Raw genomic sequence first — 25,623 nt, 5'->3', positions numbered from 1 at the left:
AACTCTGGATATTCTTAAAATACATATAAATATCCAATCCCTCTTTGAACCTTGTTAGGTTTTTAGCTTCAAGGCCGTCCTATGGCAATGACTTCCCCAGTGCAACTACACACTGAGTGGAAAAAGTATTTCCTTTTATCACTTTTTAATTTCAGTTTTATTGAATGTCCCCTTGTTGCTGTACAAAAAAGGGAAAAACATAAGATTCTGCTCTCTTTTCTGCACCATTCATCGTATATTTTTATCATGTTCCTTCTTATTTGTCTTGTTTCTAAGGTAAACAACCCCAATCTTTTCAATCTCTTTTCCCATGAGACCATTTCCAGGGCCTTGATCATTCTTGTCACTCACTCTAATTCTGCAATGATCTTTCTGAGATATTGGAACCAGTCCTGTTCACAGTATTCCAGATTAGGCCAAGACACTGATTTATATAACATTATATTTTCTGTATTATTCTTCATCCAATTCCTTACACGTACTGGTGTTTTTGTTTGTCTACTCCACATTGAGCAGAAGCCTTCAGTGAGCTGTCCATAGTGAAGCTCAGGTCCTTTTCCTGAGCTAACAGTGTTAATTTAGAACATGCTGAGGTATGTGAGTAGTTTGTATTTTTTCTTCTCTTGTATGTTACTTTGCATTTAGCAACATTTTGAGTTAAGGCTCCTGTGGCACCCCTAAAACAGTACGCTGGCACATATGCGTAATGACAAGGTAGAAAGCATCATTACATGACCTCTCTGAGCAGGACAACAACATCTTGGTAAGTACACATTTACTTTATAATTATGAGGTAGCTACACAGAGATATTGAAATATTTCACATGCTAATTGCACTAAATTATCCTAGGATTACACAGGTAAATTGACATCTGCAAGGTTCTCAGAATGCTGGGCAAGCCCAGTGGCAACATATTGTGAAAATTCACATTTTAGCAGCATGCAACATTCTCCTGCAGCGCCGCTATTCATTTATTGCTCCTGATGAAGGCTGCAGTATTGTTATTCAGTGTGATTATTTTTTTATACCTGTCAACATTTCTGTATTGTCTCCTCCTAAAAAGGAAAAATAATACGCCCCTAAATATGCACAATGGGATTGTAATTTCATGTAATTACACCCTAAAGCAAAACTATTCAACTGAACTCTTTCTTCCACATTCTTATCAGAGATTCCTCCTCCCTACTCACTTTTCTGATCTCTCCATGTCCCTTTTTTTTTTACTTTCTTTTTAAAATTATTATATCTATTATGTAATTTACATACAATTTCATCTATTATTTCTATAACACAGATAATGACAAGTCTACCTTTAAGATATTTAATAACAATACTTTGCACTTCTGTAACGCCTTTCATTCAAGGGTTTCAAAAACGTTATAAAGGTGGATAACTGTAAATATTCTCATTTTACTGATGGGGAAACTGAAACACATGGATCTCTGCCCCTGAACAGAATGGGGTTCTGCACAGAAACTGTTTCTTTACTTTGTCAAATCTTTTTTGAAACTTTCCCTTTATTATTTTAATAGTTTACATTTACGAAAATACTGTACTGTATTAGCACTTTTATTTAATGTATGTATTTATTTATTTATTTTGGGGTTTCTGCTGCTGCCTGATTGCATATTTCTGATTCCCAATGAGGTGTGTGATTAACTGTTCAATTCATAACTTTGGTGTTCGTAACTCTGAGGTTCTACCGTATACTTAACTTTGTGAGCTGTGAGTAGTCCCATTGCAGAATCAAGAATCCACTGTTCTGCAATTCACTGTGCCTGGGGGAACCACTCCACCTATGCACAACCTGTTGAAGTCAGTGGGACGCTGACAAGCACGGGGGTCTAGACACACACATTTATTTTCAGAATCCAGCCTTAAGTAGACAAGACAAAGGGTGGGATAAAGAAAGCGTACATATATATAAATTATTTCTGTGGTCATTTTTTACCCAAACTCGAAGTTAGTTATTTTGGTAGTGGTGGGTGGACTTAACCATTAGATATTAGAGAATATTTGAATTTAAAATAGTATATGAAAATGCTATAACCAAAGAATGCTGAAAGTCATTTTGATATACAGAGAAAAGGAGGGTGAGGGAATATCGTTTGTTGGATAATCTCTGTGTAGCTCGAAAGCTTGTTTCTTTCATCAACAGAAGTTGGTCCAATAAAAGATATTTCCTCACTCATCTAATCCTGGGGCCAGCACAGATACAACAGTACAGCAAACAACTTGGTATACAGGCATTTGTTTTTTTCCTATTTTCTATTACTCCAGCTTTAGAATGGTCCATAAGACACCAGCATTTGGTTCATTTCTCTTTGTGGGACAAGTAAGTAGGTACAGACTCTAGATACTTTTAAATATATATATGGAGATACACCTATCTCATAGAAATGGAAGCGACCCTGAAATGTCATCAAGTCCAGCCCCCTGCCTTCACTAGCAAGACCAAGTACTGATTTTGCCCCAGATCCCTAAGTGGCCCCCTCAAGGATTGAACTCACAACCCTGGGTTTAAGAGGCCAATGCTCAAATCACTGAGCTCTCTCTCCTACAGTCACTACATAGTTCCTGTTTTATTTGGAACCAATATGCTTAGCACAGTAAGAACAGTAGCAAAGCAATTACACAGAGAGCCCCACCTTCAGGCCTTGGCAAAACAAAGTTCAAGATCTCCAGGGAAACCGGCCCCCTGGGTGCTGATTCTGAAGACACTGCTCATTACTGCTATCTGTGATAGTGTCTCAATCCACTCTCAAGAGCCTGCAAACCTTTCTGTGCCAGTTAAAGTAATTTCAGTGGTTAGGTGGATGGCGATGTGCCTCTCTCAAAAGTTTTTTGCAATTGGTACCCCTGAGGTTGTTTTCATTTGTAAGCTATAGTTAATCCTGCAACCAACGCTCCCAATTCCCCCAGCTCTCCTGCCAAGTGCAGTTACTAGAGCAGATCGAAAACTTTCAGACTGCAAAGTTTTTTCAGTGAAAAGAGGGAGACACATTTTTCACACACACAAAAATTAAGTTTCCCAATGTTTAAACTAGCTCTAAACATTACTGTTCTTTTGCAGCATTTGGAGGGCAGAAAGGTATCTATCTATGACTCTATTAAGTGTGCTGAAGAATGCCAGAGTGAGCAGTCCCCTCTCACTCACTCCTGAAGACCATGCAAACCTGCCATCCCTGTGGTATAATAGTAGATGGCAGAAGGGGACCCTTGCTAACATTTGGGGGAGTTCAGAGAGCTGCTGCTTTGCTTTGGGCTCACAAAATTAGTGGTGATTGTTCTCAATGCACTGTTTTCTATTTCATTTGGAAAACATGGTTGTGTTTAGCAATTCCCCCACTATGTTGACAATACCTGTTGCAGGTATGAGAGGAAAGGTACAGGGCATGCTGCATCTATATGAGGTATTGTGTCAGCTACGGGTTTTGAGATAGGTTGTAAGAGTGGGGAAATATAATAAGAGCACACAGCTGTCCCAATAAGCCCATTCTTGGAAAACCGTGTCCTCCTATCTTTACAAAAATGCGTATGTTGTGGCAAGCCGAGAGTAGTAATTTACATACTGACAGATTATGAGATCATTATTTGTGTACTCTTCTGTTCTTCGCAAAAGAGATGCATTGGTCATTTTGAATTGGCATCCCATTGACTTACACAGAATCTTTATAAAGAAAAAAATGGAGGCTGCTCACCACAGCCATGCCACTTTGTGTGAATATCTTCTCAGCTATCAAGCTAAGCTGGGCAGAGCCATGTCAGTGCTTGGATGAGAAACTTTCTAGGAACTACAAGGAGCCATTTATTCTATAGGCATTGCAGCACTCTTTCCTCTGAGCCAGTCCTGAGCCAATGCTCCAGGAGGCTGTGCTTCTGTTTGTATATTTCAAGATGATAAAATATAGAAAGGAAAATTTTATGCAGACGACCAGAAGTTTCCCGACTGACTGCTCCATTAGAGTATGGGACTCCCATTCCTCGGGATATTTAGAAATGTAGCGGACAAACAACTAGAAACATGTAGTGCAGGGAACAACCTTGAACTCACCAGAGTATGGGCTAGTTGGCCTAGTAGTCTCTTCTATTCTGTGAATACACACTGTAACTTCAAAAGGGTGAAAGAACAAAATTAGGGCTGTCAATCACAGTTAACTCACATGATTAACTCAAAAAATAATTGTGATTAAATCACAGTTTTAATCACATTGTTAAACAATAATGGAATACCAATTGAAATGTATTAAATATTTTTGGATATTTTTCTACATTTTCAAATATATTGATTTCAATTACAACACCGAATACAAAGTGTACAGTGTTCACTTTATATTATTTTATTACAAATATATGCACTGTAAAAATGATAAACAAATGAAATCATATTTTTCAATTCACCTCATACAAGTACTATAGTGCAATCTCTTTATCGTCAAAGTGCAACTTACAAATGTAGATTTTTTTGTTACATAACTGCACTCAAAAATAAACAAGCAATGTAAAACTTTAGAGTGTACAAGTCCATTCAGTCCTATTTCTTATTCAGCCAATCGCTAAGACAAACTAGTTTGTTTAATTTACAGAAGATAATGCTGCCTGCTTCTTATTTACAGTGTCACCAGAAGGTGAGAACAGGCATTCACATGGTACTTTTGTAGCTGCCATTGCAAGGTATTTACATACCAGATATGCTAAACATTCGTATGCCCCTTCATACTTTGGCCTCCATTCCAGAGGACATGCTTCCATGTTGATGACGCTTATTTAAAAGAATGATATGTTAATAAAATTTGTGACCGAACTCCTTGGGGGAAAATTGTTTGTCTCCTGCTCTGTGTTTTTACCCACATTCTTCCATATATTTCAAGTTATAGCAGTCTTGGATGGTGACCCAGCACATGTTGTTCATCATTGCAGATTGCAAAATGCAGAGAAGATACCAATGTGAGATTTCTAAAGATACCTACAACAGTTGACCCAAGGTTTAAGAATCTGAAGTGCCATCCAAAATCTGAGAGGGACAAGGTGTGCAGCATGCTTTCAGAAGTCTTAAAAGAGCAAAAGTCTGATGTGGAAACTATAGAACCCAAACCACCAAAAAAGAAAAAGCAACCTTCTGCTGGTGGCATCTGACTCAGATGAGGAAAATTAACATGCACGGTCTGCACTGCTTTGGATTGTTATTGAGCAGAATAGGTCATCAGCATGGATGCATGTCCTCTGGAATTGTAGTCAAAGCATGCAGGGACATATGAATCTTTAGCACATCTGGCATCTAAATATCTTGCAACACCAACTAGAACAATGCCATGTGAACACCTGTTCTCTCTTTCAGGTGATATTGTAAACAAGAAGCAGGCATCATTATTTCCCGTAAATGTAAACAAACTTGTTTTTCTTAGCTATTGGCTGAAAAAGAAGTAGGACTGAGTGGACTTGTAGGCTCTAACATTTTACATTGTTTTATTTTTGAATGCAGTTATTTTTTGTACATAATCCTACAATTGTAAATTCAGCTTTCATGATAAACAGATTGCACCATTATTCTTGTATTAGGTGAACTGAAATACTATTTCTTTTGTTTCTTTTTTACAGTGAAAATATTTGTAATAAAAAATAAATATAAAGTGAGCACTGTACAATTTGTATTCTGTGTTGTAATTGAAGTCAATATATTTGAAAATGTAGAAAACATCCAAAAATATATAAATAAATGGTATTCTGTTATTGTTTAACAGATTAATCATGAATATCATGAATATTTTTTAATCACTTGACAGCCCTAAACAAAATCAATCTCTTTTCCTGAAGGCAGTCTTCAATGGAACTGTCTGTGATCATACTTGACATATGTTTCATCTTTTGAATTGTTGACTAGCTATCGGTTAAGAAGATTCCAGTCAACAGCTATTTGACCTGGCAGATAACTGTCTTTATCTGGTTTGCTATATCTCTGTGTTGGTCAATTCACTTAAAAACAATATGTACTACTGTATTTCTGGCCTGTCAATTTGCCTTATTCTTGATATGCTCCTATATTCATTTTTGTCCTTCACCTTGAGCAGCAATGAGACATATTAATATTTGATTACTTAATGGACATTTAGCGTTTACAGTTTTTAGTGCAACATATTATTTTAATAGACCATTCTGCCAGCTAATTCTAAGATATCATTAGTGCTATATTTGTGTGAATTTGTTCCACAGAGAGTGGAGTCTCCATTTCTGGGTATTAGGGAGGATTATTCTGTTACTTTTTCACTTTGGTAAATGGAGCTCATATAATGCAATCTTTCCATACTGGTATGTATAGAGAACTAGATATTTTACCTCTGAGATATGGTGGAACTTAAAACTTGTTCATTCCAAAGAAATTACTCAGAACTGCATCCACCAGAAAGGTGCCCCCTTAAAAAGAAAAATTCCACTAGGACAGCTGTAGCATAACAACCCAGCCTGTAACTACTCTGTGCAGTGCCCTAATAATGTGAGATATATGCCCAATTTATAATAAATAATAAAATAAAAATTACCACCACATCTCTGTGACATAATTTAAACAAAATTGATATTCATCAGCATTAATTACTAAACATTCAGCTTTCCTGGGAGCCTGGAGAATACCACTCCCCCCTTATGTTCACTTTCCATTATGACATTTTTACATTCTCATAGGGTGTTCACCGATCTTGCTCCACACCATGTTTTTTCTTTTTTAAAACATGATTTCTTGTACAAACTCCTGTGCCAATGAGAAACTAGTAGTGTACCCTGACCTGGCACAGCACCCTGAGCTTAAAAGCTTTTGGTGATAAGATGCAGCAGGCTTCAGCATAGGGAGAAACAACTGTTTTATAAAAGGGAAAGAAAGGATAATTTTGTGATTAGTGCCCAGGACTGGGAATCAGTCATGTTGAGTCTTATTCCCTGCTTCACCGTTGACATACCCTGTGATTTGACCTAGTGACAACCTCTCTTCCAGTCATTTCCTTATCTGTAAAATTAATAAAAACTTGGTCCCATTAAAGTCAATGGCAAAACTCCCACTGAGTTTAGCAGAACCAGGATTTCACCCAGCGATAATGCTCACCAGTAATTTTTAATTAAAAATGGCTATGTACAGGAGGTGTTAAGTATTACTAATTTTATTATGATCTTGTTATCTAAAGATTTGGAATGTTCCCCATGAGTAATTATCCTCACAAATTCATTCTGACCTGCAGCACAGGATTATGAGCAACAGGAAGCCCACTTTTTTCTCCCCTGCCGTTACTATATACTAGAAGGTAATTACATTACAAATGTACAGTCAGACAAATTAAGTCTTGTGACGTTCTGTTCAAGACATCCAGAACTGCAAGCCACTGTGTTACCTCTCTTCCTCAGCAAGAGTGAGCTTTGCTGGAGATTAGACTGTGTCCTTAGCTCTCTGCCACACCAGTCTGTCGACCTCACCAACAGAGTCCTCGAGACTTTAAGTCTAAATCTTGCCTTGCAGGTAACAATCAGTGAACCCAAGTTCCCCAATGACATCTCTCTGCAGCATCCAGTTCCTATCACTGTGACACTGATAGAAATTATTAAGTTCACTGCTTCCAAAGAGACAGACCATACATCCACCTGTTAGGTTAGCTGAAAATTCACACTTTTAATTTGTAATAAAACAAGAATATGTTTATTGATAAAGAACCACAATTTATGTGATACTAAGCAAGAGAAAAAGACAGATACAGTTAAAAACAAAACACTTTCTAGTGATTAAACTTAATTGTAGCAAGTTACAGTCTTTACCTAAGTAGGGTTTGTTTGTTTGTTTGTTTGTGTGTGTTTGTTTTGCATCAAGTTACCAGCATCTCTAGCCCTCCAGGACAGGGGATCCAACTTTCACAGGCTGAGAGGGTACTGTACCCGATGCCCCCTCAGTAATGGATAACTCAAATGTGGTTTTGCTCCCCTCATATTACCCAATGTTCATTGGCTCTGTCTCAAGAGCCAGGCAGGCTCCCTGGGGTGCAGACTCTGTTCCCCACTGTGCTCAGTATGTTGTCTCCTCTGCTGCTTATTAGCTTGATGGCTTTTTACCTTATATGTAAATGTACTTTTATTGTCCTCTGCCTGTATTCAGGCCAGACATACAACCAGAATAACAATTATTTTCAATATAGGGCTAAGTGCTATACAAACACAAATTAAAGCCTAAACAGCTTATTTGCTTCAACAACAACCACAACAAAAAAAGCAACTATTCCACTCCCTTTGAAGTCAGTGAAAACTGTGGGAGCTTAACGTCTCAAAATCCAACCAGTTTTTAATTGCTTACATACAGATCTGGGTGCCTGACTTTTGGAACGTCAGTTTGAAGATGCTGGCTATTACTGAATTTTTCAGAATTATGCCCACTGTGAAGCTTGTTAGACTAGAATAATTGATTTTGTGATTCTGCCCTTTAAATGTGGAATGCTCCAAACCTGTTCCTGATCCATCTTTAACATTCAGAGTTTAGTGTATGCATGTTTTGTTTGATTTTTACATCACTGTGACAAATCCTAGGGCAGTTGATTTGCATTAGATGTGGGTAGAGCACAGAGCTAATTTGCAGTGCTTCAATTCAGGAGCAACAATGAAGAGAGACAGGTAGTATCCAATATCTTATTAACAATATTTGAAAATAAAGGAAATAAACAAATATAATCTCACTAGTAGACAGCATGCATTCATCCCATATTTATAAAGAATAAAGGAAATGGCACTTCATAATCCCTAACAGCACATTATGATACACTGAATGCAATCTACTTTATTAGTCATAGTAAGACATAGGCACAGTCTGACCATCAACCTGGACAATCAGTAATAGTGTGATGTCTCCAAACTGTCACAATGCATTAGAATGTTAGTTAGAACAAACAGGGTAGCCTCTACACTTCTTAGCTTTTAGTATATTGCATTTTTGTACTACTAAGAAATAAAGGGTTCAAGCCATAAAAGTTAAATTCAGATTTTGAACAATCTTTAGTTCTAGGATGTTTGGAAGTGGCTTTAACATATTTATAAAGTTATGGGCCAATTCCAAATTTGGGGTTTGAGCTGAGTTTTAGACTTCTAATATTATTCCCTGCCTAAAGTTTAGGGATACTAAGATGCTGAACTTTGGTTTGGGCCAACAGCAACCAGAACTGTGTGAATTAATATTATAAATATATAGAACAAATTGAATAATTCTTTTCACTATACACCAGTTCTAGTGATGAATGGGTCAAAATGAATTTCACCTTCAAATTCAAACTAATTTTTGGAATAACGTCTAGACTAGTCACTCAGCTCTTATAACAACAATATAACACATTTACCAAAAAAAAGTACTATACACTTCAAAGAGAGTCCCATGGCAACTTAGCATATTAAAAGCAACTACAAGGACATTTTCTGAATTATGATTTTAATGCAAAAATGCTAGATTTCTTAAATAAATACGGTTTGGAAGCTGATTCCATAACCGTGCTGCACAGATACAATGGACTCCATCACCAAGGTTTCTAGATTATATTTCAGGGGCAGACCAAATCAGAGACCCACTCTAGGCCAGTATTATTAACTTAATACTATAGGCCCAGATTCAGGAAAGCACTTAAGCACATGCTTAGCTTTAAGCGTGCTTTGATGCTATAAGCACATGCTTTCTGAATAGGTATACTTCCCTGAACCAGTGCCATAGCAAACAAACAGGAAATAATAGGTTTACATCAATTTTCATTTGCAATCAGTGAAGAGATTTCAAGGTCAGAATAACATGATCTACTATCTTATTACTAGTAAGAACTTGGGCCCTACTTCTAGAAAGCATCCCTATACTCAAGCATCCCTATATTCATTTTAAATTAAACACACATTTAAATGCTGTCTTAACTAGGGATAGATTTAGGATTTAAGATTATTCACCCTCCCCGAACAGAGACATACACACACACATACCTTGGATCTAAACTTTCTTTTTAAATATATTCATTAAAAGTTTCCTTTGCTTGCTTCAGCCTTCTCATCTCCCTTCAGTAGGAAAATAAATAACTTTGAGATCCTTGGAGGAAAGACACCCGGTAGAGTAAGAAAAAATGTGCGTTACAAAAAGCATTTGAGGAATGGATAGCTTGAGAGATTTTTCTCAAGTCCATCCTCCAGATCAGTTAAAGAATTGGGAAGAGAACCCAGATTTCCTCTGCCTGATTCCCATTAGCAGGACAAGAAGTAGGGAGTGAATCTATGGCAATGCTGCATGTAATAGATTCCTTTACCCTCTTTGTGTCTCACTAATGGGGGTCAGGCAGATTGAACTGTAATATAAAGAGTCTTCTATTGGGAATGAGTTTCTGGCAATTTCATTAAGGTTCCCCCTTAGTAGCGCCTAAGCTAAGAAAAATTAGGAGACAGGAGGATACACCAAAGGATATATAACTTGGGTTTGCCATGGAATTAAATCTATGTCATTGGAAACCACAGCTAATAGGTCACAAAGTAGGAGTGCTATGTGAGGGTTGCTGCTATGCTTCCAAATTTCTGTAAATTATTTGTACAGCCTCTGGAGTCAAGTACCTCTTAAATAATTTTATTTTATAGTCACACTGATGAGTATACCTGCATCTGTTCTCCAGGATCAGCTCTCAAGTTATTTCTTTACCCCATAATGATTCTCTTTTCAGGATATCATAATATCATGATATACAATATATCATGGCCACAATATAAGATTAGCGAGTGAGTCCTTTAACAGTATTTAAACTCAGGACAAAGCATAGTATGTAATCTCTGAAAGGGATTTCATTAGGACCTGTCATATGCTTAACATTAAGCATGTATTTAAGTGGTTTAGCGGATTGGTGCCTGAACGAATAATATTCCTTTAGTATTTTTTTAACTATTACAGTGTGTGGGAATGTGCACAACAATAAAGCTGAAGTAAATACTTTTACTCTTTTCTAATTTTAACCGAATTATTCCAGTTTATACTCAGACTTGTAATTTATGTTTTTTGCCTTCTTTACATTGCAAGTCTTGGCTAGCAGCATAGAAAACAGAGCCATGTTGTTGCAGAGTTGTGATATGGCTGGCTGGCTTCCATAGCATTATCTTGTTAATTCAAGATCATGCGCTTGTTCAGTCACCGTTAGTGTACTCAAGTGACCTAAAAATGTTTTAAATCCTTCATTCTTGCATAACTTTACATTAAACATTGACAGCTCTACACTGTCTTTCAGCATTCTACATCCTATTAACAGCATTTATGGAAATCACTTTGCCTTATGGATTTGTATTGTGGTGCATCTCTACAAAGCTAATTCTTGTACTGACAGAGCCTCACAGCTTCACGGCAAGCCAGGTTATTCCATCCCATTTCCATTAACCCTGCCTCTGGGATGGGTGGCATGAGATTAGCATTTCCAGATTTAAAACACTATATGTTTGCAGTGAATAATTTGACTCCTGCTGCAGTTTTGAACCTTAAAATTCTACTCTTAAACTTTATTCTAGTGTTCTCTCTACTGGCACCCCAAACAGTGCTGCTTCTCTTTCAGTCTGTCTTTCATACAATCTGCCCAGTTTGTCTTTCCCCTTCCATACCAAACCACAGGAACCCACATCTGCTTCAAGGATTGTCTTGACAAGCTTCTTTGACTTTCAGCTGTCTTAATTGTTAAAATAATTATATGCTGCTGAGAGATGGTAACTCATGAGCAGAGCAATGACCAGAAGGAAAGACTAGCACCACCGCTCTTTTTTCTAATTAAGAAGGTAAAATATTATGCAAATTCAAGGCAGCCAGTAAGAGAGCATCAGACGATGGGTGAGTAGGGAAGAAGTGGTTCTGGTTGCAATGATTTTCAGATTGAGAGACAGAATAAGGAATTTAATATTTTAACATTTCAAAGTGGACAGGAATATGCTTTAGCAATAAAAGTTTACTAATTCAGTGACTGATGCCTGTTAATGATGACATGCATTAAAAGGCAAAGATTAAGATTCTTGACTTTATGGTCTAATCTCCTAGAGGCAAACAATGTGATATACTTATGTCACAGGGATAGAGATCAGAACACCATTTTCCATGCTTAGTGAATTGGTTTCAAATACTGATGGCTTCTTGCTGTTTCACCTAAATAGTTACACATTTCATGCATTTTGTTTCCCTTGGAGACTGTGGAACAAAGATAGATGTTTAAATCAGAAGGCTTTATCAAACCTCAAACTTTACATTTCATTATATTCTCAAACATCAAGCCATCTCAACAAAATGACAGACTCCTGATGTGTGTGAGCTGGCCAATTTCTCCAGCTACCATATAGTACAGTAGTCTAGAGACTAAGTTTAAAATAGAAACGCATTCTCCCTGAGCCCCTATTTGTTTACAACAGGCAAGTAATTGTACTGTGGATTGCCTTGGTAGAGTTCAGAGATAAACTGTCATGTACTTGCTTAAATTAAGACACAAATCTATCTATGCTGCCCAGCTAGTATTCGACACTTTACCCATCATCAATTTGCGGAATAAATTTTGTAGCAACAGCACCTCCCTAGAAATGCTAGAGGGAAAACATAGGGCAAATTGAATTTCCTATGGAATTTCAGGCTCCAGTTGGCAAGCTTTACAGTGTGTTAATTTAAAACACACTGCCCCACTGAGTTTAGATTTCCTGTGGCATCTGAACCATCTTCCACTTGATAAAAGAATTCTTAACTTGAAAATGCCTCATTTTTATTTTTCTTCACACACCTGCTTGATTTTATTGTAACCATCCAACAGGATTAAGGACATGCCGAGTGGGTTTTCCTTTTTCTGGCTGCTAACAGCCTAGTGATCATAGGGCATACTAGCCCACTTTGTTTAGGAATATCAGGTTTAAAAGATAAATACAACAGAATCTTTGGCTTGGAAGCTTTTGAAGCACAGATCTGAACACTAGTCCCCATTGACTTTGTGGAAGCTTGTGTAGCTGTTGCCTTTGTTTTCCTATTATGTAACTGCTCTCAGCTAGAGCCTGCTTAGTCTACAAGGGGAGAGCTCAGTGTCTGCAAATGGCAGTCTTATTAATGTTGAGGTGGATATGAAAATGTGTGAAATCTGTTAAAAGGCTTTTTCCTCTCCATTTTCTCAAATCGTTTAAGATCAGAATAGAACTCCATTGAACATCAAATGCCCTGGGTACTGCAATATCAATATACTCCATTTATTTTAGGCAGGACTAAGTTGGGGGCTTCTCGATATTTCCTGGTCAGATACTATCACAGAAATCGATTTGGGCAGCCTACTTACATTAAAATGTAAATTTCATCAAGCAGAACTTTTCCAACTATACTCAAATTGTTGTCATCATAAAAATGTCAAATCACAATGCTTCCTCTTCTTCTAAGCCAACCAGTCCTCAGGAATATAGATGCTAATTGTGATCGGAATCAGACTGGACAGTATTATTTCAGTTTAAGAAGAATGGTTACTTATCAGTCCCTGGAGTTCAGATTACACTGCCCCAGCAAATCCATAGCACAGGCCCAAGCACATGCACTGAGGAATTCTGGGAAGAGCAGTAGCTAATGGGGCCATAGGCAACCCTACTTGACCCTCTCTATAAAAACTATGTGCAACTGGGTTGATTTCTGAAAGGGTTTGGTCCTTGTCAAATAAAAGAGTAGTTTAAAGCTCTTAACATCTAGTGTTGGGTAATTTAGCTGCTAAGTTCGATGCCAATGGACTGGACTCATATCAAAGGGATTAAAAATACAGTACCAATAAAACTCTCTTAAAACACTTCTAAAATATTTTGTCTATAAAAATGTAAAGAGCACATGGTAGTGTGGTGTCTCATAAAGGCTTTATCCACACTCACGTGGGATGACCTGCTAACCACTCCTTTGGGGTGATGCAGGCATTCTATCCCAATAACATACTGCCCCTCTATACCACACTATAATTTAATCCAGATAGACAGATTTGATGTATTACATATACACCCACTCAGAGAAACACTCTGGTAATATGCTTATTTTAAATATATTTTAGTGGAAATTTGGAGTTCCTCAGCTTGTATAATTTGTCATAGCTCCACTGGCTTCAATGGAGCGATGACAATTCACACCAGCTAAGGATCTTCCCTTTTATGTTTGTTTTCTGTAAAGGAATACATTATATTCACTATTTACCCTGACTAAAATGTTTAGACAATTCAGATCCTAAGAACTCTCTTTTAAAAATGAAAAAGGATGCTGGACGCATTTGACGTTTTATATGAAGTTATTTTTATTTAGATTGCAGTAGCACTTAGGGGCCCCAATTAGGGATTGTGACAGATAGAAACAAAAAGACAGTTCCTGCCCTTACAGAGTTTACAATCTAATTATAAAGTGAGACACAACAGGTGAGTGCAACACACAAGGTAAACAAAAGATAAAAATACCTTTGTTCCAGACAGGGACATGCTCTCTCTGTGCCTGATCATGCAAAACTTTACCTACTTGTAGCCTGGTGACATACTCACACAAGTAAGAGCTTGGAGAGTCAGGCCTTTTTAGGTTAAAATCACTTTCAAGAGTTCCCCTGTTGATGTTAATTGCAAGTTAAATTAGGCCCTGGCACAACTGCAATGCACTTTATCAATAACACTAATTAAAATATCAGTATGAACTGGAGTATCCACCAATGAGGCATTATATTCTTCCTGTCCTCTTCTAACTTTATCTAGAAAAGACTGCTCTCCCCTATGAGACTCTTGTTCTTTATTTAGTTGCTTTTATTTCCTGATTAATTGGTAATTGGGTCAAAGTGGTGCTGTTTATGACTCAGATACCTAGAAAATCATGATCTAATACTAAAACTTAATGGTAAAATTTGTAATTGCATTGGACCTATTTTAATTTCCAGAAGCTACATCTTAGTAAACAAGGGGGAGGCTGTCAACAGTATGTCAGACTTCTTGAGGGAGATTCAGGTTTCATGGTTTCCTTTTAAAATTATAGTATTAGCATGATGCAATTTTTCAAGTACTTTGGTCTCTGCTGCATCTACCATACCCAGCATAAAAATGCCCAGTCTTACAAAACTAGTGCAGAGCTTCTTGCATAATCCACAGTGAAAGAGGATTTCTCACTGCATTGCAGCAGCAACTGCATCCATCAAAGGAAGACCGATAGAAATGTAGAGGCAGATAATGTGAACCCCAGTAGTTCAGTTAGGGTGAAATTCATCCATGTCCAGAAGGTCATTGCAAAGCCTATATATTAATTGCCACCGAACCCCTACTTTGATGGCTGAAGTGACACATAAGCTCTGTATTGGCCATCTGTGTATGAGATATTTTCACCCTTAGAACACGCCCTTGATTGTGAAGGACTGTTCCCAAAGAATGCTCTCAAGTGCTTTGACCAGTCCAGTTATTTATTTTAAAATGACACAAGCAACTTCCACCAATGACTTTCTTCTGAGAAATCTTCCATAGTTTAATGCATCTCACTCTTAGGAAAATTTCTCCTGATACTCTATATTCTCCTCTGCTTGGTTTCATCTCATCAATCCTACCTAAAACCTATGTACCACCCCAAACCACTTATTAACCAAACTTCAAATGGTGGACAGTTTACACCCTTCAGGCAGTTGTCAAATAGCTCTTAATTTCTGTTTGGCCAAGTTATTGAATGTATTTAAGGGTGTGGGTTTTTTAGTCTTTCATCCTATATAATTTCCTTCAACACTTTCATCATTTTTATTCTCTTCTCTAAATGCCCCCAATTTACTGATATTTTACATAGCACTTTATACAATATTCCCCATTGCATACTCAGTGTTGCATAAATAAAAATCCTTGCACCCACTGGGGTGGGAAAATACAGGTGAGCATTCAGCAGTCCAAAGTTGTATTGGCTTTATTTGCTGCCTGATCACATTACAAACTCATATGCAATTTGCTGTTCACTATCACTCCTACTTTAGATCTATTTTAGCATTCCACGAATCCCTCCCTCACTGAATCTGGGTTTTAGTCTGGATATGTCATGTTGCACTTTTCCCAGTTCAAAACTCATAATTAGTTCCTGCCCATGCTTCTAATTGTTCTGTCCCTTCACTGATGTTTTCAACAATTTCCCTTTTAGCATCAGCTGCAGATTTCAAAAGTGTCCTGTTAATGAATATACACCATGCATGCTCCCAGCTCAGTACACTCATCTTTACCCATAGTTTAAGAATCCTTCAATCAGTTTTCAACTCAAAAAATTACACATTTCATACAAAGATTATGTTTTCTTGAGGCTCATAAAAATTCCCCTTTCTCATACAAACTGAATATCCCTGTTAAGCACACACAAGTTATATTATTCTAGAAGAGGAGTAACAAAGTTGGAAGATGATACATCCCCAGCCTTCAGCAGCTTTTCTAGCTGTACTAATATAGTGGACCAACTCAAATCGATTTTGTGCCAAGAACAAACTATTTTTCACTATTTCTGAATTACCTGTTAACTACAGAATGACGACCGACTGCAAGTATTGCCTACTGAAAGGAATTAAAAGGCTGTAAACCAAAGGATCAATTCTACTCTTGATGGTTTTGTAACTTCCATTAATGTTAATTGAAGTCAGGTGCACTCACCAAGGGGAGAAGAGCCCCCTGTACATTCAAGAAAAACGTGAATCGAAATCCAATACTGCTATGCAGTGCGCACAGACTTCCTGTATAGATTTGACGTTTTCTCTAAAAACATTCATAAACTTGCCATTCAAAGTTGTGTATGTTGTAGGCTCACTGGGGGGTTAAGTTTGGAATAACACTTCATTGGTTACACTTTGCCTGTCCTTTCCTTAGCATTTCAAAGCACAACAGAATTAATATCAACCATCAGAGGGGTAGCCGTGTTAGTCTGGATCTGTAAAAGCAGCAGAGAGTCCTGTGGCACCTTATAGACTAACAGATGTACTGGAGCATGAGCTTTCGTGGGTGAATACCCACTTCATCGGATGCAACATGTTTGCATTTTGTCCTTACTCCCACCCCCAGACAGGAAATCTGGCTTTGAACACTGGGGAAAGTAGTACTCAGTACTGTTTTAGAGGTGATAAATGTACTACTACTGCTTTAACTGTTAGCTCTTTGGGACCACCTTTTGGTAGGTGTTTGTACAGTGCCTAACACAGTGGGGCTCCTAGGTGCAATTACAATACAAAAATAATAATAATGGAGCTAGGGGAGAACAAACCTTCTAGGTGTGGCTTCACATAGGTTCCCTGAACCACTCTACCTGCATAACCTGTCCCAAGTCAGCAGTCTTATTGGCTTCATGATGGGACTACTCAGGCGAGTACATTTCTCTACATCTTCACAGAAATCTTTTTGTACTAGATTATCACTATTAGAACAGATTCGTATTTTCAGCTAGAGAAGAATCACACAATATTACCAACTCAAGCTTTCTTGATACTTACATGCATTTCTTTTAACCACTAATCCCTAGTTGCAGGACAACCAAAGTATACAAGAGATGTCTTCTGAACTGCCACGATCACAATTATCAGTGACACTAAGAGCAAGTCTACACTGCTGCTTAAGTCAAACTAATCATCTCTGTTCCAGGACTTGTGTGCATAGTGTGACCAATGTAAGTTCAGGTAAGAAAATACCTGAGTCCGTGTCACCAATTACTCCCTGAATGGGAAACCGACGTACAGGGCCCTGACATAGGGTTGCTAGGTATCCAGTTTTCAACCAGAATGCCCGGTCGAAAAGGGACCCTGGGAGCTCCAGTCAGCACTGCCAATCAGGCCATTAAAAGGCTGGTTGGTGGCACAGCGGGGGTCCGGGGCTAAGGCAGGTTCTCGGAAGTGGCCACCAGGTCCTTACGGCCCCTAGGAACATGGTTGGCCAGGGAGGCTCCGCACCCTGCCCCCACCCCTAGTGCCGGCTCTGCAGCTCCTATTGGCCGGGAACTGCAACCAATGGGAGCTGTGGGGGCAGTACCTGCGGGTGTAGGGGCAGCATGCAGAGCCTCCCTGGTTGCCCAACCCACGTGCCTAGGGGCTGCGAGGACATGGCAGCTGCTTCCTGGGAGCCACGGTAAGCACCACTGGCCCCAGCACCCGCTCCTGCACCCCAATCCCCTGCCCAATCCCAGAGTCCCTGCTGCACCCAGACTCCCTCCTGGAGCACGCACCTGCTACTCCCCCCCCCACACACACACACCTCCTTCCCCAGCCCGGAGTCCCCTCCCACTCCAAACCCCTCATCCCTGGCCCCACCCCAGAGCCTACACCCTCAGCTAAAATCTTCACCCCCCACACACACACACCTCAACCCCCTGCCCCAGCCCAGAGCCCTCTCCCATACCCAGAACCCCTCATTTCTGGCCCCACCTGGAGCCCACACTCCCAGCCCAGAGCCCATACCCACTCTGCACCCCAACCCCCTTCCACAGCCCGGAGCCCTCTCTCACACCCCAAACCCTGGCCCCACCCTAGAGCCCGCATCCCAGCCAGAGCTCTCACCTCCCCCACCCCACTCCCCGCATACCTACCCCGTCCCCCAGCACAGTGAAAGTGAGTGAGGGTGGGGGAGAACTAGCAATGGAGGGAGGGTGGATGGAGTGAGTGAGTATAAGGCCTCGGGGAGGGGCAGGGGTGGAGAAGGGGTGTTCGGTTTTGTGCAATTGGAAAGTTGGCAACCCTACTCTGACATCTGCTGCTTCTCAGAGGATCATCACCAGATATGACAAGAGACAGCATCATATCTGTAAGTATTTGTTAACTGGACTAAAATCTAAGAAATCTGATTGCTATATTCCAGAATATTAACAACAATAGCTGTGCAGGAGGATGAATTGTCCCCATAGGACATGGGCATGAAAGTTCCCCTCCATGTACAAAGCTGCCACTGCCCTTGCATTAGGGGGTCAGAGCCACCTCAAAGCACTGTTTCTCCTCTCCCACCCCAAGAAGCGCTCCAGACATCACTGAAGATACTTTGTTGAGCTGGATACTTACTCATGAGAGAGTGCAGGCTGAGTAGAATCAAGGGGCAAAAATGCATCTTCCCTGGACACCAGCAGTATACTCACCCCCAAAGTTAACACAACCTAAGTCTGTGTTAATGTTTGTACAGTAAATATTTCATGCTGGCCTGCTCTCCCCCTCCAGCCTGGTATACACACACACAAGGCCTCCAAAGACACGACTATGCACCAGTAGCAAATTTTCCTGCAACCTCCAGATTCAAGGTACAAATTGCTTCTCATGCTCAAGGGGGTAGGTGGAATAAACTTCCTGTCAAAGGTGAGCTGGGTTACGACTCAGGCAGTGCCCTGAGACTGAGTCAGGTGACCAAGACTCATGAAATGGCAGCCCTAAAAAGGTTTCACCTATAAAAGGGTCTGCTTGTTCAAACAATGAGAAAAGACCTGCATCGAACAGGAAATGCTGAGGCGGTCTCTGGATGGAATACAGGGCAAGGACTGCATAGCCTTGTGTCAGAAATAGGGAAAGAAATCTTCAAACCCAGTACTGGTGCCCCAGGAACATCAAGAATTAAGGCTGGCAAGCTACATAAGAAAGGCCGTACCAGGTCAGACCAAAGGTCCATCTAGCCCAGTATCTGTCTACCGACAGTGGCCAATGCCAGGTGCCCCAGAGGGAGTGAACAGGCAATGATCAAGTGATCTCTCTCCTGCCATCCATCTCCATCCTCTGACGAACAGAGGCTAGGAACACCATTCTTACCCATCCTGGCTAATAGCCATTTATGGACTTAGCCACCATGAATTTATCCAGTCCCCTTTTAAACATTGTTATAGTCCTAGCCTTCACAACCTCCTCAGATAAGGAGTTCCACAAGTTGACTGTGCGCTGCGTGAAGAAGAACTTCCTTTTATTTGTTTTAAACCTGCTGCCTATTAATTTCATTTGGTGACCCCTAGTTCTTATATTATGGGAATAAGTAAATAACTTTTCCTTATCCACTTTCTCAACATCACTCATGATTTTATATACATCTATCATATCCCCCCCTAGTCTTCTCTTTTCCAAGCTGAAGAGTCCTAGCCTCTTTAATCTTTCCTCGTATGGGACCCTCTCTAAACCCCTAATCATTTTAGTTGCCCTTTTCTGAACCTTTTCTAGTGCTAGAATATCTTTTTTGAGGTGAGGAGACCACATCTGTACACAGTATTCGAGATGTGGGCGTACCATGGATTTATATAAGGGCAATAATATATTCTCAGTCTTATTTTCTATCCCCTTTTTAATGATTCCTAACATCCTGTTTGCTTTTTTGACCGCCTCTGCACACTGCGTGGACATCTTCAGAGAACTATCCACGATGACTCCAAGATCTTTTTCCTGACTCGTTGTAGCTAAATTTGCCCCCATCATGTTGTATGTATAGTTGGGGTTATTTTTTCCAATGTGCATTACTTTACATTTATCCACATTAAATTTCATTTGCCATTTTGTTGCCCAATCACTTAGTTTTGTGAGATCTTTTTGAAGTTCTTCACAATCTGCTTTGGTCTTAACTATCTTGAGTAGTTTAGTATCATCTGCAAACTTTGCCACCTCACTGTTTACCCCTTTCTCCAGATCATTTATGAATAAATTGAATAGGATTGGTCCTAGGACTGACCCTTGGGGAACACCACTAGTTACCCCTCTCCATTCTGAGAATTTACCATTAATTCCTACCCTTTGTTCCCTGTCCTTTAACCAGTTCTCAATCCATGAAAGGACCTTCCCTTTTATCCCATGACAGCTTAATTTACGTAAGAGCCTTTGGTGAGGGACCTTGTCAAAGGCTTTCTGGAAATCTAAGTACACTATGTCCACCGGATCCCCCTTGTCCACGTGTTTGTTGACCCCTTCAAAGAACTCTAATGGATTAGTAAGACACGATTTCCCTTTACAGAAACCATGTTGACTATTGCTCAAGAGTTTATGTTTTTCTATGTGTCTGACAATTTTATTCTTTACTATTGTTTCAACTAATTTGCCCGGTACCGACATTAGACTTACCAGTCTGTAATTGCCGGGATCACCCCTAGAGCCCTTTTTAAATATTGGCGTTACATTAGCTAACTTCCAGTCATTGGGTACTGAAGCCGATTTAAAGGACAGGTTACAAACCTTAGTTAATAGTTCCGCAACTTCACATTTGAGTTCTTTCAGAACTCTTGGGTGAATGCCATCTGGTCCCGGTGACTTGTTAATGTTGAGTTTATCAATTAATTCCAAAACCTCCTTTAGTGACACTTCAATCTGTGACAGTTCCTCAGATTTGTCACCTACAAAAGCCAGCTCAGGTTTGGGAATCTCCCTAACATCCTCAGCCATGAAGACTGAAGCAAAGAATCCATTTAGTTTCTCCGCAATGACTTTATCATCTTTAAGCGCTCCTTTTGTATTTTGATCATCAAGGGGCCCCACTGGTTGTTTAGCAGGCTTCCTGCTTCTGATGTACTTACAAAACATTTTGTTATTACCTTTGGAGTTTTTGGCTAGCCGTTCTTCAAACTCCTCTTTGGCTTTTCTTATTACACTCTTGCACTTAAGTTGGCAGTGTTTGTGCTCCTTTCTATTTGCCTCACTAGGATTTGACTTCCACTTTTTAAAGGAAGTCTTTTTATCTCTCACTGCTTCTTTTACATGGTTGTTAAGCCACGGTGGCTCTTTTTTAGTTCTTTTACTGTTTTTCTTAATTTGGGGTATACATTGAAGTTGGGCCTCTATTATGGTATCTTTTAAAAGGGCCCATGCAATTTGCAGGGATTTCACTTTAGTCACTGTACCTTTTAACTTTTGTCTAACTAATCCCCTCATTTTTGTATAGTTCCCCCTTTTGAAATTAAATGCCACAGTGTTGGGCAGTTGAGGTGTTCTTCCCACCACAGGGATGTTGAATGCTATTGTATTATGGTCACTATTTCCAAGCGGTCCTGCTATAGTTACCTCTTGGATCAGCTCCTGCGCTCCACTCAGGATTAAATCTAGAGTTGCCTCTCCCCTTGTGGGTTCCCGTACCAGCTGCTCCATGAAGCAGTCATTTAAAGTATCGAGAAATTTTATCTCTGCATTTCGTCCTGAAGTGAAATGTTCCCAGTCAATATGGGGATAATTGAAATCCCCCACTATTATTGGGTTCTTAATTTTGATAGCCTCTCTAATTTCCCTTAGCATTTCATCATCACTATTACTGTCCTGGTCAGGTGGTCGATAATAGATCCCTAATGTTATATTTTTACTAGAGCATGAAATTTCTATCCATAGAGACTCTATGGAACATGTGGATTCGCTTAAGATTTTTACTTCATTTGAATCTACACTTTCTTTCACATATAGTGCCACTCCTCCCCCTGCACGACCTGTTCTGTCCTTCTGATATATTTTGTACCCCGGAATGATTGTGTCCCATTGATTGCTCTCAGTCCACCAGGTTTCTGTGATGCCTATTATATCTATATCCTCCTTTATCACAAGGCATTCTAGTTCACCCATCTTATTAATTAGACTTCTGGCATTTGTGTACAAGCACTTTAAAAACTTGTCCCTGTTTATTAGCCTGCCTTTTTCTGATGTGCCAGATTCTTTTTTATGTGACTGTTTATCATCTGATCTGGCCCTTACATTATACTTTTCAGTCCTCTGCTCCTGACTATAACCTGGAGATTCTCTATCATCAGACTCTCCCTTAAGAAAAGTCTGTGTCCGATCCACACGCTCCTCTGCAGCAGTCGGCTTTCCCCCATCTCCTAGTTTTAAAACTGCTCTACAACCTTTTTAATGTTTAGTGCCAGCAGTCTGGTTCCACTTTGGTTTAGGTGGAGCCCATCTCTCCTGTATAGGCTCCTCCCATCCCAGAAGTTTCCCCAGTTCCTAATGAACGTGAACCCCTCCTCTCTACACCATCGTCTCATCCACGCATTGAGACTCTGAAGCTCTGCCTGCCTACCTGGCCCTGCGCGTGGAACTGGGAGCATTTCTGAGAATGCCACCATAGAGGTCCTGGATTTCAGTCTCTTCCCTAGCAGCCTACATTTGGCTTCCAGGACATCTCTCCTACCCTTCCCTATGTCATTGGTACCTACATGTACCACGACCACCGGCTCCTCCCCAGCACTACACATAAGTCTATCTAGATGCCTCGAGAGATCCGCAACCTTCGCACCAGGCAGGCAAGTCACCATACGGTTCTCCCGGTCATCACAGACCCAGCTATCTATGTTTCTAATAATCGAATCTCCCATTACTAACACCTGCCTTTTCCTAGAAACTGGAGTTCCCTCCCCCCGGAGAGGCAACCTCAGTGTGAGAGGCAACCCCAGCACCATCTGGAAGGAGGGTCCCAACTACGGGAAGGTTTCCCTCTGCTACCATTGACTGCTCTACTTCCCTGGGCCGTTCTTCCTCCTCAACAGCACAGGAGCTGTCTGAGCGGAGGTGGGACAATTCTACAGTGTCCCGGAAAGCCTCATCAACATACCTCTCTGCCTCTCTTAGCTCCTCCAGTTCCGCCACCCTGGCCTCCAAAGTCCATACATGGTCTCTGAGGGCCAGGAGCTCCTTGCACCGACTGCACACATACGCCACCCGCCCACAGGGCAGGTAATCATACATGCAACACTCAGTGCAATAAACTGGATAGCCCCCCCTCTGCTGCTGGGCTTCTGCCTGATTGTCTCCTAGTTAATGGAAGGGTGGTTTACAGAAAGGAGTTTTGGAATGTGGTTCGGTTTACAGGTTTTAGGAGGGGGGGACCACAGGGAAGGGGTTAGGGCTGGCAAGGGACTCCCACTCCCTTCCCACTCCCAAACTCCCTTGCGAAACTCCCTGTTAGCAGCCCTTGGTCGCTTGTGCACGGCTTTATAAAGCCCTGGCCTGAGTGAATGCCCCGCCCACTGATTAAGGCTCAGCCAATTACCAGAGGCTTCGAGCTTTCAAACCTGGCTCCAACTGCCAGCCAGAGCACACGGTCCCTCAAACAACCAAACAAACAAACAGACTGACAAACACAAGCTCAGCACACAGCAAGTAACCCCCAAACACAAACAAACACACACTACAGACAGTCACCCCACAGATGCTGTATTTGCTCCTCCTTCACCTGGAGAACTCCCTTGCGAAACTCCCTGTTAGCAGCCCCTGTTCGCAAAGCTACACGAATGGACTGATTGCTCCCCATAGATAGAACTGTTTGCACCTTAGCATACAGCCAAGCAAGCTATGTAGTTTGCATTCTGTTTCAATAAATTAGACCCCAAGAAGGGGAGTCATACTACAAACACAAGTAGGGGGTGTTCCTTGGAGAGTCAGAGGGCAAACCGAGGCATGCACATCCAGATGTTAGGATGGGATACATGGACCCCATGCCACCCACAAAGTGAATGATCTGATGGAAACTGAACAAGAGGAACGCTGGAGAATGTCACAGCCAATGCCACCTCCCGTATTTCTTTTTGCAGAAAGAGGCACTCCCCACACTAAATCTCTTAATTTTGTATTAAGATCTGCTTGGTTCCCACATAAGACAACATACCCTCAATGCAGAATTGTGTTTTTCTAATAGAATAGTTCTTCAGAAACTCAGCTAAAATATTCTTACCTAATCCATGTGATGATGTAGCCCAAATTTACCTGGAAAACTCCAGCACAGAACTTTTTTCCAGAGAATGAATATGAAAATCCCCATGTATTAAACATTCCTGACCACTGAAAGTTAAAGTGCTCCCTCAGGGGTGAGAAGGAGATTGAAATGCTCTTATTGAACTCAATGGGAAACTCTTATTGCAATCTCTCATTCATGCCCTCTAGGGATATTGTGCTTTTCAGTGGTCAGTGCTGTGACCAATACATATCAAATAGAGGGGATGTGGAGGTTACATACTGAACCTTGTACCCTAGTAATCATTTTAATGAATTATTCATTTCTCTCTTGGCAGAGTTTCTCAAGCCTACATGAATTATTTATGTAAATTTTACAAAAAAAATTATTTCATGAAAATGTGTTCTCTTCCTTAATCGGAACAATGGTATCTAATTGTTGATCTGACGCTTTTCCCCTAACACAGGATGAGCCAACATCAGTGGCATGCAAAATGTGTTAAGTGGGAGATTTCCCTCTGTGCCAGCCATGCAATATGTTTATACAAAGAAGTAACTGCCCCAACGTTAGAGAAGATCACTACTGTTGACATTTGCTACATCAGATTTTATTTTGCAATTTGGGGGAGGGAGGCTAGATCAACCCAAAAGAAATGTTTGCCATGCAACATTAGTCATTTTAGAATCTTTACAAAATGGTCCACCATCAAGTGATTCTAATCAGTTTTACACAGAGTGCCCAACATTCCCAGATACTATAGTTGGCCATACTTGGAGGAAAGACAGTAAAAGAGCAGCTCAGTGAGAAAAGAAATTGAATTAAAATAAATAAAATGTGAAAGAAATATTGAAAACATATAATATCAATCGAGAGAGAGAGACCATTTAATTTCTTTCCCTTGTCAGGTATCTCATATACTAAGGACAATGTTTGGAAATGACTGATACCCTCAGGATGGCTTTCTTTCTATTCCTCCTGCTGAATAACCCTCAGGTTCTGACAATTAA

Source organism: Mauremys mutica, chromosome 2 (assembly GCF_020497125.1).
Source record: "Mauremys mutica isolate MM-2020 ecotype Southern chromosome 2, ASM2049712v1, whole genome shotgun sequence".
Lineage (NCBI taxonomy): Eukaryota > Metazoa > Chordata > Testudines > Geoemydidae > Mauremys > Mauremys mutica.
This window is presented reverse-complemented; position numbering follows the sequence as displayed.